Here is an 18323-nt window from a genome sequence, read left to right as displayed (position 1 = left end):
AAAAACAAAACACAATCTCCGGTGCGTTCCTCCAAGATGACAAAGGAACAACGGTTGTACCAAAAAAGGGCTGCAGCCACGTGCAGCCTATTCCCGGCACAAACTGTGCCCGATGCATGCCCAAGGACAAGGCCATTAAGAAATTTATCATTCAGGACATAGTGGAGGCCGCAGCAGTCAGAGACATTTCTGAAGTGAGCGTCTTCGAAGCCTATGTGCTTCCCGAACCATATGTGAAGCTACGTTACTGTGTGAGTTGTGCAATTCACAGCAAAGTAGTCAGGAATTGATCTCGTGAAGCCCGCAAGGATTGAACACCCCCACCCTGATTTAGACCTGCGGGTGCTGCCCCACGGCCCCCACCAAAGCCCATGTAAGGAGCTGAGTCCTTAAAGACTGAAGACGGACTATTCTCTGGAGAAAAATAAAATAAAAATTGTACTTAATATTGCATGTTGAGTGTATCTGTGCTAGATAGGATGGGTGTTAGACCAAGTGAGAAGTGACACACAGTATTTTCATGAGAAAGAAAGCTTATTCATGTGAATTAAACCTTAACTGTTTGTGGTCATGTCCCTGGCCTCGCAATTTGCATAACTGGGTGAAATAAAGGGAGTTTAGGCAAAAAAAAAAAAAAAAAAAAAAAATCAACAAAACACTGGTTTAGGAAATAGAGAAAAAGGACACAAGAAACATTTTAATAGATAAGTAAATGTCTGAGTGAAGGATAAAGTGAAGATAAAAGAAAGAACACTAGGAATACTGAAATAAAAAAAGCTTTGAAAGGAAGGAGCAAAAGGCACATGTACTAACTAAATGCCAGGCAGGCAGGTGCTCTACATAGGAGACGTATTTTTTAATAAGGTTATAAAGATCAAGAATTTAAGGGTTAGAGATGAGAACTTCTGTACGCAAGATAATAGAGAGAAATAACACAGTAAGAATTTGAACTGATTTTAAATTCCATTGTTCTTTCTATTATGACATTCTGAGGAAAGAAAATTCCGGGACCAAAGGAATAATAAAAAAGAAAAAAATGAAATGTATTTCTCTGAGATTAGAGAGGAGAAAAAACAACAACATATATTTGTGTTCTGAAGTGTCCAACTCTCCACTGACTTCCGAAGACTAGAATAACTTGTCGATGGCTTGACCATACTCTGAAGACTGTATCTAGCACAGTGAAGCTTTTTAAGCTGTCAGATTCCAAAAATGTGGCCTCAATATAAAGCAACCCTAGTTTTGTCTCCTTTGCAGTTGAGAATAGCTAACACAGAGCTGCATCTTGAAGATACTCAGAAATCCCTATCTTTGGACTCGCATTATTTATAGGAAAAGAGACAGGAGAGGAAAGGAGGGGAAAGGACCGATACAGTGAGTTTCTGCCTGTTGCTTTTTCTTCCTGATAAAGGAATTAAAAAAAAAATTAAAAAGGAGGCCACTCTCTGAGTTATATGAGTAACTCCTTAGAGATCTTCAAGAATTGTTGGTGACAGATCGAGAATCCATCTCAAAAAAAAAAAAAAAATTGTTACCAAACTTTTTTTTCATTCTGACACCCATTCTGCTCCACTAGTCTTGACAGAACTAGATGTTTTCAAGCTGCACCCACATTCCTGCCAGAAATGACTCAAGCCACTCACACCTCCACCTTCTAACAGCACTAATGTCACTCCGACCAATCCTTCAGGGCCCATTTCAAAAGCTACCCGCTCTTCTAGGGATTCTCCACCCAGAAGTCACTATGTCCTTCACCCTTCAATAGATGTTTGCTGAATACCTATTATATGCTGTACACTGCACCATGGGGAGGAAAACCAGGTCCCATTCACACTTACTCTCTAGGAGGGGACTCGGATACTAATCAAAAATGCACAGACCACATGCAAAATCACAACTGTAATAATAAAGGCTAAGGAGGACAAGTGCAATGAGAAGCATCTAACGGGAGCCTTCACCTGGACTTAGGCATCAGATCAGGTTTCCCTGAAGACAAGATTAAACTAAGGTGAGAAGAACAAGTGAACACGCATGAACTCACTCAACTGCAGGATGCCTGGTACATGAAGACTAACTGAAGGACCTAAGTGTGACAGCTCAGAGGTCAAGAGAATCAGGAGGGATAAAGCTGGGGAGGTAGTAGGGTTCATCCCTTATAGGACCTCAGGGATAAGAATATGATGGGAGACACTGGAGGAATCACTTCACTGTGGCTATTGAACAGACAGGCAGAAAGTGGGTATGGGTAGACAGTTAAACTATTTACATTCAGCATGCAGTAGTGTGGAGGATAATTGGCTGGTAATTGGCTGAAACCTCAGGAGGGAAGTTTTGCTGGTGGAGAAGCTAAGGGAGTCAAGAGATATCTGTTTGGGAAGATAAAACTGGGGAGACTCAGTAACAGACTGGTTATGGAGTATGAGGGTGAGGCAGAGTTCAAGGATGCCCAAATTTTCCAGTCTGGCAAGTGAATGCATAACAGTCACATCTACTGAACAGGGAGTAACAAAAAAAGAGTCGAGTTTGGGATGTGGGAAAGAGGTTGGAAAATTAAGAGTTCAAGTAGCAGAGATATGAGGCCTTCGTGAAATCAAAAGATGTCAATTATGCAGCTGAATAGATGGATCCTGAGCTCAGAAGAGAGGTTTGATCTGTAGATATAAACATGTAAGTTACTTGAGTAGACAGCAACTGAGGGCCTGAGTCTGCACTTCATTGGATAAGCATGATTGATAGATAATTGTGTAGGAATATCATCCCACAAAATCAGCATGATCTAACAGTAATAGACCGGGGAAACCCACTGAGGCCTGTCTGTTCAGATTCTTCTCGGTTCCCCTTTGCAGCATTCCTTCCTCCTGGGTATGGAGCAGGGCCCTGTCCGAAATGGGAGTCTTATGACTTACAATCAGACAAGATAGGCCAGAGAATTTATTTATAGACAGCTACAAGACAGAAAGGTAGGGGAAGATCCCTACCTTGGGGAGAAAAAGCAGCAGATGAAAGGAGGGCAGAAGAAGGTCAAAGAAAGAAATTCATTTTTCTGGGGGCTGCAGTGCCCCACATTATAACACAAGACTGTAACAAGGGCTTATGGGAGTTATGAGCCAGTAATGGTTGGTGAAAACATATATGTATATGTGTATACATATATGTAATACATTTATTCTGATATACACGTATATATCATATCACAAGTACATTTCTTGATGTAAAGGGGCCGTATTTACTCACTTTCATTTTCCCAAATCCATAGACACTCCTGCTGTTTCTGTCCTGGTCACACCCTTCCCAGCATGGGAGCCAGGACATCTTCCTCTCGCCACCTGTCCCCAGCAGTGCGACTGGCGCTGCCCCGTCTCTTAGGGTGACTACCTGTAAGTGATCTCTCTGCCATCTGTGGGCCACCTGTCCTTAGCAGCGCAACTGGCGCTGCCAGTCATCCGGGCGCTGCCCCACCACTTATGGTGACTACCTGAGCCTGGGATGCACCAAGTTTCTCTCAACTTTTCAGAGTAGGGAAAAATGAAAACAGGCAATGATTCCACAGAAGCTGCCATAGGGGTTAAGTGCGGTGTCTGCGAACCGCTACCCCAACGTCAGGACTGTTTCTGGTCACCCCAGGGCAGTTCCAGATAACGTGGCAGGCAGGGGTCACCCAAATGCAGCCTCCGCCCCAGGGACTGACCGCGCACCGCAGGCAGCGCTCGTCCCGGGCCCTGCAGGGGGAAGCACCAGCCGAACCCGGAGAGGGTGGCGAGTGAGGCGGGGAAAACAGGGGTCTCACTTAGAGTCGAAGGGCGTCCTGCTAGCTGGGTGCCCGGTGCTATCCGGCCTCAGTGCTTTGGGAGGCATAGGGGCTGCCCGGGACCAAAAGGACCCGGCTTCGTAAGCCGTCAATGAGAGGGCGTGGTTGCTTTGCTGGGCCCCGCCCCGAGCTGTGCCCTGCGAGGCTCTGCTTGAGGCCTGGCCCAGGTCTTCACCAGCGCAGGAGACTCAGATCTGGCCTTTTCTTTCTCAGTTCTGGTTCTTCTAACTTCTTTTCTTCTGCTTGTCCTTTCTTCTCTAAATCTTTTTAAAATTCAACTCCTCTTTCTTTTTCTCTTTTCTTCTTTACTCTTCCATTCACGCACCTTTTCCCATTTCTCTTTCTTTACCCTTTCTCTCATTTTTCCATAGTAACATTTTGACAAAACACAAATTGGAGATATGACTTCGGTTGAGTAGCTTTTATTTGCCAAAGCAATACGTGGTAAACTTATAGTACTTAAAAAAAAAAAAATCAGTTGCCAGAACTAACTGCCCTTTTCCTCAATGATGTATTTAGATGCCACCTATCGAGGACTTACTATGCTTTCAGCAATTGTGTTTTTATATGCATTATTTTTGTTAAATATTGCCTGAGGTATGTATAATTACCTTCATCACACAGATGAAGAAACTGAGGCTCAGAGAAGGTAAATGATTTTTCCTCACACAGGTCACCGGTCACACAGCAAAAGCAGAGCAGTGAAACACACTCACTCCAAAGTGTTGGGGCTCAGAAAACGGCACCCCAAAATGAAGGCCTCAGAAGCAGTCTCACAGAAAAAAAGTGATTTGACCCCTCTTGCTTTCCTGTCTCTGGCCCCACATTCTCCCTCAAGGCTTGCCTTAGAAACTGGAATTCTTCTTCCCCAAGGCAGGTCCTAGAAACTCAGAAATATTATTCTAATCCCCACAACTTTTTGTGTAAAAACAGACCATAAAGAAATTATCCAACCCACTTCTTCTGATTGTAGGTCTCGAGACCCCATTCCAGAGAGGGTCTTGCCCAATGCACAGAAGGAAGGAATGCACCAGGGAGAGGCCAAACAAAATCTGAACAGACAGGCTTTGCTGGGTTTCCCCACTCAGTCTATTAGCATTACATTATATAGTTTTGGTCCAATCCTGTTTCTGCGCAGCTGGATATATTTTGCTTGAACCTAAACATAAAAATGGACTGTTCCCCTGTATCTTGGGTCTTCATTCTGAAGGCTCCCATGTCACTTAAAACTATGATCAAATAAATTTGTATCCTTCTCTCCAATTAATCTTTCTTTTGTCAGTTGATATTCAGCAAACATTCAGAGAACAAAGGGGAAATTTTCCCTTTGGTCCTACAAAAGTCTGCACGCAGCAAATGTACGGCACAAGGAGGTAGCATTATATGAGGTACAAGGACTAGTTTATGGTCCTTAAAATGTTTCCTCTTCTTGAAGGGGCAGCATCATGGTGCATACATCATCATCATGCAAAAACTGTTGCACAGATATAAGATGTCCCAGCCACAGCAGGACCAGAAAAGTGAGCTATTTGGCTCCTTACTTAGGAAGTGATTGTTTTTCTGCATTTAATCAAAGAACAAGATGTTGTCACAATCATGTTGCCAATGAAACACTTCCCAGAGATGAATGATGTGAACTGTGGACCCAATTCCCACACCCCACAAAGAGCAAGAAACTTGTCTTAATGGTCTAAAGAATGATGCCTTAGGTATCTGGTTTGGATATCTCTATTTGCCTATTAAATGATTTTTTTTATTTTTTAAAGACAAGCCTTCAGAAACTAGCTATTTCGTTCTTCATTGTCAATCATCTTAAAAATCTTGCCAACTGCATGATGACAAGTGTTAATTCATAACTAAATAAAATTTTCCAGGCTTTTGCAGAAATGTCATCCATCATCTTTTAACCTTTTTCAATGAATGTGGTCCCACTGATTTGGCAAAGCCGTTAAAATCAGTATAACCAATTTGAAGCAAGAGAGATTAAATATTACCTATCTTATTCCTTTGAATGATAACATTTCAAGCTACCTGTGTCAGGTGAGCAAGAAGCCTAGTTTTTTTCTAGAGACCTTAGCATCTGCCTCACAATTGTTCTCAAGTAACCTAGATTTTTTCAGTCCAAAGAGGCCATTCTGCTTCCAAATGCCTGCTGAAAGTGAAATGCGGCCGGGCGCGGTGGCTCAAGCCTGCAATCCTAGCATTTTGGGAGGCCGAGACGGGCGGATCACTAGGTCAGGAGATCGAGACCATCCTGGCTAACACGGTGAAACCCCGTCTCTACTAAAAAATACAAAAAACTAGCCGGGCAAGGTGGCGGGCGCCTGTAGTCCCAGCTACTCGTGAGGCTAAGGCAGGAGAATGGCGTGAACCCGGGAGGCGGAGCTTGCAGTGAACTGAGATCCGGCCACTGCACTCCAGCCTGGGCGACAGAGCGAGACTCCGTCTCAAAAACAAAAACAAAAAAAAAGAAAGAAAGTGAAATGCAAAATCTGCCGGTACACAGGGAAGTCTCAGTGTTCAGATTCGATTGTGGCAAAGCTGCAAACTGGTCTCACAAATCCAAGGGATCTTTGGTCCAAAGTTGTGAAAGTAGTTCAGAAAGCTGCAGAGACCTCAGTATAGGATGAGTTACCCCTGAGTTCCCAAAGGGGCAATGTTTAAAACTCTGGTCCAATCTGCAGCCACTGTTCCTAACCCTAAGAACATCTGCTGTGCCCAGGTGTCATCGGGGGCAGGGACCAGCAGCACAAACTCTGCTTCCTGGCATGGTGTCCAGCTCCTCACTCTTCCGACCTTCCCTAAGGGAAGTTCCCTCTTGGAGGCCTTTGGTATCCTTTCTTGTCAGCTGACTCCCATCTATGAGAGAGGTTGTAATTAGGCTGAATCTCAGAATGAAAGGCAGGTGAGATCCAATGCCCCTGACACCTCCCCAGACAGCTGAGTGTACACAAGAGAGTTCTAGGGAAGGGTGGCCTTTGTGAAGCCACAAGAAGGTCTGTTATCCTTTCCCAAAGGCAAGGATGACAGTGCTTACTTGCCCTGTATTTGCATAATAAAGAGAGTCCACCACAGAAATGAGTGGACAATTTCCCTCCCCAGAAATCACGGGCATCTTGCCAACTGCGCTTAGTCTTTGGAGTTGACTTCTTTTAAATGACCTCTCTCTTCATTAAAACAAGTTTTAGTTTCTACATGCCAAGATATTCTCAGTTAATAGTTAATGATTTAAGTGGACTCTCACCTAATATAATTATATATACACCATGGCAGCTGGTCAGGGGTGGAGTGTCCAGGATGGCTAATAAGATCTTACATTTTGCTACCAAAATAATATCATATTCACATTGTACTCAATAAAACATTCTCAAACCAACAGAACTGAAAAGTTACCTCCTTCCTCTGATCCCCTGTGTAGCATTCTACTGTTGGAAGCACTCATTGGATGCTTAACATTTATGGTGTTGAGTATATACACACATGTATTCTTCCTCACCCCATGTCAACGTTTTTATTAGATCATAAGTGGATTATGAATGGACATCATTTTAGTTATTCTTTGACTCTCCCACAGTGCATGAGTAGGAATTCAGCAATGCTTTAATTGTTAGGCTTGGCAATTTCTTTTTCTCTTATCTTCTAAGATAAGGGTACAGCTTTTCTTAGCCTTGTAAGACCAAAAGGAACAGTAACATTTCACATCCAGAACACATGGCTCCTGTAAAAGGAGCCACAGAGGTTAAGTTTGCCTTGGACTTGGAAAAGACAGCTGAATAATGGCAAGGGCTAAGAAACTATTTAACAATCAACTGTCAATAGCAACAGTCAAGAAGACACAGCATACAAACTTTAGCAAAAAAGTGCCCAAATGAGAAATGTGAAGCAGGAACTAAGAGACTCAACAAAAGCACTTCTAGGTTATCTGTTTTTAGAAACATTAATCGAACTCTGAAAGTCAAATAAATCCCTATGAACATTAAAAGAAAACTCAGAGGTCTAATTATTCTAAGAAGTTTGCTCTTTCAGGTATTCTACGCTTGATGACTATGTCAACTGATACTGATAAAGTATGAAAAGAAGTGTTGACACAATTTTAGAAACAAGGATATGAAATGTACCTGACAACCCTAATATATTACTGTATATATAAAATTGACAGGCATCATGATCGGGGCAATAATGTTAGTGTGTAAGTCATCAAAATGGCCAGCATGAAAGTTCCATCTAGAAGCAGAGCAAAGAGACAGCCCCCACACCTCCTGGGCACGTGCAGTTCATTACAAATCCAAAAGCTTGTGCCTCAGGCAATGCCACAATCTGAGACAAAAGAAATCCACAAAATGGCATTAAACAAACAAACAAACAACAAAAAAAAAACTGTGTTAACTTTCCCAAGAATTACTGGCAAAGCTCTCTTCCATGCTGTTTGAAACACCTGTAATTCAATCTTACAACTAAATGTAGATTTGTTCAATAGTATTAGTGGTAATATAAGCATTAGAATATTTCTATCAATAGGCATTGATGCCTGGAGAAGACTGTCCTTTTGTTTGAGCACTTTGACTTTCACATTCTTGATTTCTTCAATGAGTCTTTCTTGCCTACCTTCAGAATCCCAAAGTTGAATAGTCACATTTGTTTCTCCGTCTTCATCTGTCACCAGATTTATGGTAAAGTTTATAACATATGATATCTTCTTGGTCAAATAAAGGGTTTAGCACATCTATAAAAGAGAGAGAGTACAAAACTGGATTTAAAAAACAAAGTCTAGCTCTGTGCTGCTTATAAGAGACATCCTAAAACAAAACAACATAGAAAAGTTGAATATAAAGGGATAAAAACAAGACATAATAGTGAAATATTCACCAAAAAACCTAGTGAAATGATATTATTATAATTCAAAATAGGATTTAAGGCAACATTCATAAAAAGCATGTAACAATACAGAAATTCTATGCACCTGATAATATACTACTCCGCAAAACCATTAGAATTATAAGAAAAAAATGAATAAAACCACACAATAGTGTGAGATTTTAACACATCTGTCTCAAAAACTGATAGATCAAGCTGACCAAAAATTAGTTAAGTACACACACACACAAGCAAGCACACACACATAAATATGTGCATATATGTGGACAGAGGGGGACTGCAAATGATAAAGTAAACAGGGCAAAGGTAAATAATTGGTGCATTTGGGTAAAGTCTATGGAAAAGTTATATATACTATGTTTGGAACTTGCCTGTGTTTTAAATTGTGTCAAAATAAAGATCATAAAAAATCACATCCAAATAAGTAAATTAAAAACAGTAAGTTCCCATCCTTTGTGAGGAATTGGAAAAAGAACATCAGAGAAAATCTTTTTTAAAAGCAGAGAGAAGGAGATAATACAAGGGCAGAAATTGACCAGGCACAGTAGTTCATGCCTGTAATCCCAACACTTCGGGAGGCCAAGGCGGGTGGATCACCTGAGGTCAGGAGTTCGAGACCAGCCCGGCCCACACGGTGAAACCCTGTCTCTACAAAAAATACAAAAATTAGCTGATCATGATAGCAAGTGCGTGTAATCCCAGCTGCTCAGGAGACCGAGGTGGGAGAATCGCTTGAACTCGGGAGGTAGAGGTTGCAGTGAGCCGAGATTGCGCCACTGTAGTCCAGCCTGGATGACAGAGTGAGACTCCATCTCAAAAAAAAAAAAGAAAAAGAAAAAGCAAAAAGAAAAAAAAAAGGTAGAAATTAATGAAACAAACAATGAAACAACAGGGGAATAAAAGTGATATATGTTTCTTTGAAAAGACAAACAAAAAATAAAGATAAACCTCTAACTATACTGTTTAAAGGGAAATAAAGAAAAGTACAAATGAAAACTGTTAAAAATGAAATGGAATGGCTAAAGATACAATAGAGATTTGGGAATATAAGAGAATAACTTGAACAACTTTATAACATCTTTATAATGGACAGAGAACACATGTATTTACATTTAAATAGCAATTTTGAATCAATTAGTACTTGCAGACTTTCTTTCCAAAAAGATAGCTAATGCCTTTCTTTCCTTTTAATTCCTAGTCTTTACTTATGATTTGACCTGAGTAATATAACAATAGTGATAAAATTTCAAATCACAGGCACAAAAAAATCCCACTTCAATGTCACCTTTGCCAAACTGGCATTTAGAGGGGGCTGTAAAACTTGGTTTTTCTAATGAAGGATTCATATAAAATCTTTACATATATTTCCCTAAATATAATTTTTAATACATATTTTTGCACAATTAAAAATGCAGGTAAGTATACAGTAAAAGGTCTTCTCCAATGTTTGTTTTCCATCAAGTACTTTTCCTTACAGACAAAATTTCCAGGGTCTTGGGTATATTTCCTGAGATGTTCTATGTTATATATAACAGATACAGCACACACACACACACACACACACACACATATACACACACAGATATTTTATACTATATATACTGTTCTAGACCTTTACTTTTCCACTTAAAAATAGGTATTTGACAATATATATTGGACATCACTCCATAATAAACAGTTTACTTTTTTTAAAAAACTTGCTTCACATTCAACTAAATGTTAGCATAGCCTAGGATATGTTCTAGTCACAAACAATCCTCAAATCTCAGTGGCTTAAAACCACAAAGTTTTTTTTTTTTTTTTTTTTTTTTTTGAGACGGAGTCTCGCTCTGTCGCCCAGGCTGGAGAGAAGTGGCGCGATCTCGGCTCACTGCAAGCTCCGCCTCCTGGGTTCACGCCATTCTCCTGCCTCAGCCTCCCGAGTAGCTGGGACTACAGGCGCCCACCACCACGCGTGGCTAATTTTTTATATTTTAGTAGAGACGGGGTTTCTCTGTGTTAGCCAGGATGGTCTCGATCTCCTGACCTCATGATCCGCCCGCCTCGGCCTCCCAAAGTGTGGGGATTACAGACGTGAGCCACTGTGCCCAACCCACAAAGTTTTATTTCTAGCTCCTGCTACATGTTTATCATGAGTTGACCAGAAGTTCTATTTCATGTCTACACTACTAGGGAACCCAGACAAATGTATCTGGCTCTATCTGGTCACTTTGGCAGTAGGAAAGAGAACTGTAGAAAGAATCACTGAAATGAAATAATTTAGTCTAAAAGTGGCAGATGTCATTTTTGTTTACAACATTGGACAAAGAGGTCACATGGCCACCTATAACCAAAATGGAACCAGGAAATGCTGAAAATATTTGAACATCTCTAATAACAACCAGAGGATATATCATACTTTAAAAATTGGTTTTCTACTGATGATCCTTTGTTTTCATTCTTTACTACAAATAAGCACTATAATAAAAGTGCACATATCATTTTTTACATGTGAATATATCTATAGGATATATTCCTAGAAGTAGAGTTTTGCATGTATCTTTAGAAGTCCACCTGTGGAGAATTAGTCCCAGTGGAATGAGCGAGCCGAGTGTCCGTGTGGTTGAGTCTCCGAAACCGGTAGCACTTGTAGCATGGCTGACCAACTGACTGAAGAGCAGACTGCAGAATTCAAAGAAGCTTTTTCACTACTTGACAAAGACAGTGATGGAACTATAACAACAAAGGAATTGGGAGCTGTACTGAGGTCCCTTGTACAGAATCCCACAGAAGCAGAGTTATAGGACGTGATTAATGAAGTAGATGCTGATGGTAATGGCACAATTGACTTCCCTGAATTTCTGACAAAGATGGCAAGAAAAATGAAAGACACAGACAGTGAAGAAGAAATCAGAGAAGCATTCCGTGTGTTTGATAAGGTTGGCAATGGCTATATTAGTGCTGCAGAACTTTCTCATGTGATGACAAACCTTGGAGAGAAGTTAACAGATGAAGAAGTTGATGAAATGATCAGGGAAGCAGATATTGATGGCAATGGTCAAGTAAACTATAAAGAGTTTGTACAAATGATGAAAGCAAAGTGAAGACCTTGTACAAATGTGTTAAATTTCTTGTACAGAGTTGTTTATTTGCCTTTTCCTTGATTGTAACTTATCTGTAAAAGGTTTCTCCCTACTGTAAAAAAAAAAAATGCATGTATAGTAATTAGGACTTCATTCCTCCATGTTTTCTTCCCTTATCTTACTGTCATTGTCCTGAAACCTTCTTTTAGAAAATTGATCAAGTAACATGTTACATGTGGCTTACTCTGGATATATCTAAACCCTTCTGCACATCTAAACTTACATGGAGTTGGTCAAATGAGGGAACATCTGAGTTATGCCTTTTTTTAAAGTAGTCTTCTTTAGGAACTGTCAGCATGTTGTTGTTGAAGTGTGGAGTTGTAACTCTGTGTGAACTATGGGTAGTCAACAATATGTACTTAAAAGCTGCACTATTGCAAAGTGGGTGTATTATCCAGGTACTTGTACACCCTTTTTTTGTACTGCTGGTACTGTACCAGAACCATTTCTTTACTTGCTTTTAAAACTTTGTTTAGCCACTTAAAGACAATCTGCTTATGGCACAATTTGCCTCAAATCCTTTCCAAGTTGTATATTTGGGAGGCCGAGGCAGGCAGATCACAAGGTCAGGCGGTCAAGACCAGCCTGACCAACATGGTGAAATCCCATCTCTACTAAAAATACAAAAAAACTTAGGTGGGCATGGTAGTACATGCCTGTAATCCCAGCTACTCAGGAGGCTAAGGCAGGAGAATCACTTGAACCTGGGAGGTGGAGGTTGCAGTGAGCCGAGATTGCACCACTGCACTCCAGTCTAGGCAACAGAGCAAGACTCTGTCTCAAAAAACAAAAAATTACAATTTATACCACTCTGCCCCCCTAAAAAATAAAAGAAGTCCACCTGTGGCATGGAGCACCCCAGGGATTCAGTTTATCCACACTTGACATACAATGAACATAGATTATTACAATGTTTCCATTTTGGGGGTGGCAGGTGATATTTTTTAGAAATCTTCCAGAGATACAATTGACTACAGCTACATTCTCCGAGCTAGAATAGGAAACAGGTATCGCTACAATATTTTATGTTTTAATTCTTAGTCCAAGTATTCTCATCAATTATTTAATTTCAGTCAAGTCAGAATTATAGTTCTGGATGTTGCACCAAATGCCAGGATTAGAAGATGGAATCCTCTAATTATTTATTTTTACTAGATTTCCCAGTAGGCCCGTGGGAGGTTGTGTCATATTAAAATATGATTCTATGATCACATTAATTTGAAAATATCAGGTTAATCAAAGTGGATTTTTAACCACAGAACTTTTCACAGCCTCATAATATGAGTGCCAAAACTGGAAATTTGTAACGGGGGAGGAGGATGGAGCAAGATGGCCAAAGAGAAGCCTCCAAATTGTCCCCCCAACAGGAACATAAAATTGAGCAAATATCCACACTAGTAAGTAACTTCAAAAGAAGCAAAAATCAGGTGAGCAATCCCAGTACCTGATTTTAACATCATATCAAAGAAAAAGGCACTGAGGAGGATAAGAAAGGCAGTCTTGAATTGCCAATGTCACCCCTCTCCCTTCCCCGGTAGCCCTGCGTGGCATGGAGAGAAAATCTGTGTGCTTGGGAAAGGGAGAGTGAAATGACCGTGGGGTTTTGCATTTCAAGTCAATGCTGCACATAGTGAAAAGCAACATGGGGAAGAATTCAACCAGCATCCAAACAGGGAGGATTTAGACCAGCCCCAGCCAGCGGGGAATAGTTCACCCCAAATGGTCAGAACCTGAGTTCCAACAAGTCCCATCACTGCAGGCTAAAGTGCTCCAGGTCCTAAATAAACCTGAAAGGCAGTCTAGGCCACAAGGACTGCAATTCCTGGGAGGTCTTGGTGCTGTGTGGGGCTTGGAGCCAGTAGACTTGGGGTGCAGGTGACCCAGTGAGATACCAGCTGGGGTATCTAAAGGAGTTCTTGTGCCACCTATCCCCCAACCTCAGGCAGCACAGCTCACAGAGCGAGGAGAGACTCTTTCTGCTTGAGGAGAAGAGATGGGAAAGTAAAGAGAACTTTGGCAACTTGGATACCAGCTCAACCACAGTAAAATTAAGCACCAATCAGAATCTTGAATCCCCTCTTTCAGGCCCTGGCTCTCAGATGACATTTCTAGAGCCATCCTGGGTCAGAAGGGAACCTGTTGCCCATACGAGGAAGACACAGGACTGGCAGGATTCACCATCTGCTGACTAAAAAGCCCTTCTTGGGCCTTGAATAAACATCAGCCATAGCTGGGCAGTAGTCACCATGGGCTTCTGGCAAGACCCAGTACTGTGCTAGCTTCAGTTGTGACCCAGCACAGTCCCAGTGGTGGTGGCCAATGGGAGTGCATGAATCACCACTCTCCAAATTTTAGAGCATAGAAAGAGAGACTCCATTTGTTTGGAGGAAATCAAGGGAAGAGAACAAGAGACTCTGCCTGGTATAATCCAGGAAATTCTACCTGATCTTACTGAAGGTCACCAAGGTGGTACTTTGATGAGTCTACAAGAGTCACAGTATTACGGGATTTGGGGTGACCCCTCATGCAGATTGGTGACAGTGACGAAAGACTTAAATCAAAGCACAATTCTCTTTGAATACTTGGAAAACTTTCTTGAGAAGGATGAGTATAAACAAACTCAGACTCTGAAGATACGAATAAATACCTAACTCTCCAATGCTCAGACATTGACAAACATCCACAAGCATCAAGACCATCCAGGAAAGCATGACTTTACCAAATGAAACAAAAAAGTCACCATGACCAATCCCAGAGTGACACAAATATGTCCTCTGACCTTTCAGACAAAGAATTCAAAATAGCTGTTTTGAGGAAGCTCAGTGAAATTCAAGATAACACAGAGAAGGAATTCAAAATCCTATCAGATAAATTTAACAGAGATTCAAATAATTTTTTAAAAATCAAATAGAAATTCTGGAGCTGAAAAATCAAATGACAAATTGAAGAATGCATTATAGTCTCTCAACAGCAAAATGGATCAAGCAGAAGGAAGAATTAGTGAGCTTGAAGACTGGCTATTTGAAAATATGCAGGCAGAAGAGACAGAAAAAAGAATAAAAAAGAAAGAAGCATACCTGCAAGATCTAGAAAATGCCCTCAAAAGTGCAAAACTAAGAGTTATTAGGCTTAAAGAGGAGGTAGAGAGATCAGGGTAGAAAGTTTACTCAAAGAGATAATAACAGAGAACTTTTTAAACCTAGAGAGCAGTATCAATATTCAAGTACAATAAAGTTTTAGAACACCAAGCAGATTTAACCTAAGTAAGACTACCTGAAGGCATTTAATAATCAGATTCCCAATGGTGAACGATAACAAAAGGATCCAAAAAGTGGTAAGAGGAAAGAAACAAATAACATACAATGCAGCTCCAATACATCTGGTAATAGACTTCTCAGTGAAAACCTTACAGTCCAGGAGAGAGAACCATGACATGTGTAAAGCGCTGAAGGAAAAAAACTTTTGTCCTAGAAAATTATATCCAACAAAAATATCATTCAAACATAAAAAAGAAATAAAGACTTTATCAGACAAGAGAAGGCTGAGGGATTTCACCAATACCAGACCTGTCCTACAAGAAGTGCTAAAGAGAGCTCTTCAATATGAAAGAGAAGGATATTAACGAGAAATAAATCATTGAAGGTACCTAACTCAATGGTAATAGTAAATACACAGACAACTACAGGATATCATAACACTAATTATTGTGTACAAACTACTCATATGATGAGCAGGAAGACTAAGACATGAACCTATCAAAAATAGTAAGTACAGAAACTTCTCAAGACATATACAGTATAATAGAAATGGAAAATTTAAAAAAAGTGGGGAGATAAAGTATAGAGTTTTTATTAGTTTTCTCTTTGCATGTTAGTTTGATTGTTTTTGCAATTGGAGTTATGTTGCCATCAGCTTAAGATAATGGGTTATAAGATGTCATTTGAGGCCAGGTGCAGTGGCTCACGTCTGTAATCCCGGTTGGGAGGCCGAGGGGGGTGGATCACCTGAGGTCAGGAGTTCAAGACCAGCCTGGCCAACATAGTGAATCCCTGTCTCTACTAAAAATACAAAAAAATTAGCCAGGTCTGATGGTGGGCGCCTGTAATCCCAGCTACTCGGGAGGCTGAGGCAGGAGAATTGCTTGAACCTGGGAGACAGAGGTTGCAGTTATCTAAGATCGCACCACTGCACTCCAACTAGGGCAACAAGAGAGAAACTCCATCTCAAAAAAAAAAAAGATGTTATTTGCAAGTCTCATGGTATTTAAATTAAAACAAAAAACTACAACAGTTACACAAAAAATAAAAAGCAACAAATTAAAATATCCACCAAAGAAAATCACTTTCATAAAAAGGAAGACAGAAAAGAAGGAAGTAATGAAGAGAAGACCACAAAACAACCAGAAAATAAACAAGAAACTGACAGTATTAAATCCTTACCTATCAATAATAACATGGAATATAAATGGACTAAATTCTCCAACCAAAACACAGAGACTGGCTAAATGGATTTAAAAAACAGGCCTTGACCAGGTGCGGTGGCTCATGCCTATAATCCCAGCACTTTGGGAGGCCAAGTCAGGCAGATCAGCTGAGGTCGGGAGTTTGAGACCAGCCTAACCAACATGGAGAAATCCTGTCTCTACTAAAAATACAAAATTTGCCAGGCATGGTGGCACATGCCTATAATCCCAGCTACTCGGGAGGCTGAGGCAGGAGAATAGCTTGAACACGGGAGGCAGAGGTTGCAGTGAACTGAGAGCATACCATTGCACACCAGTCTAGGCAACAAGAGCAAAATTCCATCTCAAAAAAAGAAAAAAAAAAAGCCTCAGTAGTCTATTGCATGTAAGAAGCACACTTCACCTATAAAGACATAAATACACTGAAAATGAAAAGATGGAAAAAAATATTCCATCCAAATGGAAACCAAAAAAGGAACGGGAGTACCCATACTTATATCAGATAAAATAGATTTCTAAAAAAAAAAAAAAAAAAACAGAGAGATAAGGAAGGTCATTATATAATGCTAAAGGGATCAGTTTAGCAAGAGGATATAACAATTCTAAACATATATGCACCACACACCGAGGGTATATATTTATATATATATATATAACTAGATTTATAGGGAGAGATAGACTCCAACAATAATAGCTGGAGATTTCAACACCCCACTAGCAGCACTGGACATATCTTCCTGAGAGAAAATCAGCAAAGAAACATTGGACTTAATCTGTACTATAGAACAAATAGAACTAATCGATATTTACAGGACGTTTCATTAAACAGCTGCAGAATACACATTCTTCCCCTCAGCACATGGATCATTCTCAAGGTTAGATCATATGTTAGCTAACAAAAGAAGTCTTAAAATTTTTTTTAATTGAAATTATGTCAAGTATCTGCTCTGACCACAATGGAATAAAACTAGAAATCAATAACAAGAAGAATTTTGGAAACTATAGAAACACACAGAAATGAAACAATATGCTGCCGGATGACCAGTGGGTCAACAAAGAGATTAAGAAGGAAATTTAAAAATTTCCTGACACAAATGATAATGGAAGCACAACATACCAAACCTTGTGGGATACAGTAAAAGCACTAAAAGAGGAAAGTTTAGAACTATAAGTGCCTACATCAGAAAGTAGAAGAACTTCAAAAAAAAAAAAAAAAAAAAACCACAACCTAACCCATCTTAAAAACTAGAAAAGCAAGTGTAAACCAAACCCAAAATTAGTAGAAGAAAAGAAATAATAAAGATCAGAGCAGAAATAAATGAAATTAAAATGAAGAAAGCAATACAAAAGATTAATTAATCTAAAAGTTGCTTTTTGGCAACAAAATCAACAAATCTTCAGCCACACTAAGAATAAAAAGAGAGAAAAGCCAAATAAATAAAATCCCAAATGTAAAAGGGGACATTACAACAGATACTGCAGAAATTCAAAGGATTGTTAGAGACTACTACAAGCAAATATATGCCAATAAATTGGAAAACCTGGAAGAAATTGGTAAATTCCTAGATGCATATAACCTACCAAGATTAAACCATGAAGAAATCCAAAACCTGAATAAGACCTATGACAAGTAATGAGATTGAAGTCATAATAAAAAGTCTCCCATCAAAGAAAAGCCCCAGGACCTGATGGCTTCACTGCTGAATGTTACCAAACATTTAAAGAAGAACTAATACCAATCCTACTCAAACTACTCCAAAAATGGCCCATATTAACCATTATATCAAAACCAGACAAAGACACATCAGAAAAAGAAAACAATAGGTCAATATCTCTGATTAATATTGATGCAAAAATCCTCAACAAAATACTAGCAAACTGAATTCAACAACACATTAAAAGGATTATTCATCACGACCAAGTAGGATTTATCATAAGGATGCAAGGATGGTTCAGTATACACACATCATTCAATGTGATAAATCATATCAACACAATGAAGGACAAAAATCATATGATCATTTTAATTGATGCTGAAAGGCATTTGATAAAACTC

General features: G+C 39.9%; 2 pseudogenes across 1 annotated transcript; one reads left to right on the top strand and one right to left on the bottom strand.

The window, feature by feature from the left end:
* Window positions 1–7415: 7415 nt before the first annotated feature.
* Window positions 7416–10029, bottom strand: LOC105546537 (annotated as a pseudogene).
* Window positions 10030–11268: 1239 nt separating this feature from the next.
* Window positions 11269–12250, top strand: LOC105546528 (annotated as a pseudogene). Its single transcript, XR_001007109.1, has one exon. The product of XR_001007109.1 is annotated as a calmodulin pseudogene (transcript).
* The last annotated feature ends 6073 nt before the right edge of the window (window positions 12251–18323 follow it).

The sequence above is a fragment of the Mandrillus leucophaeus genome, unplaced genomic scaffold, assembly GCF_000951045.1.
Source record: "Mandrillus leucophaeus isolate KB7577 unplaced genomic scaffold, Mleu.le_1.0 Scaffold361, whole genome shotgun sequence".
In the NCBI taxonomy this organism is placed as follows: domain Eukaryota; kingdom Metazoa; phylum Chordata; class Mammalia; order Primates; family Cercopithecidae; genus Mandrillus; species Mandrillus leucophaeus.
This window is presented reverse-complemented; position numbering and strand designations above follow the sequence as displayed.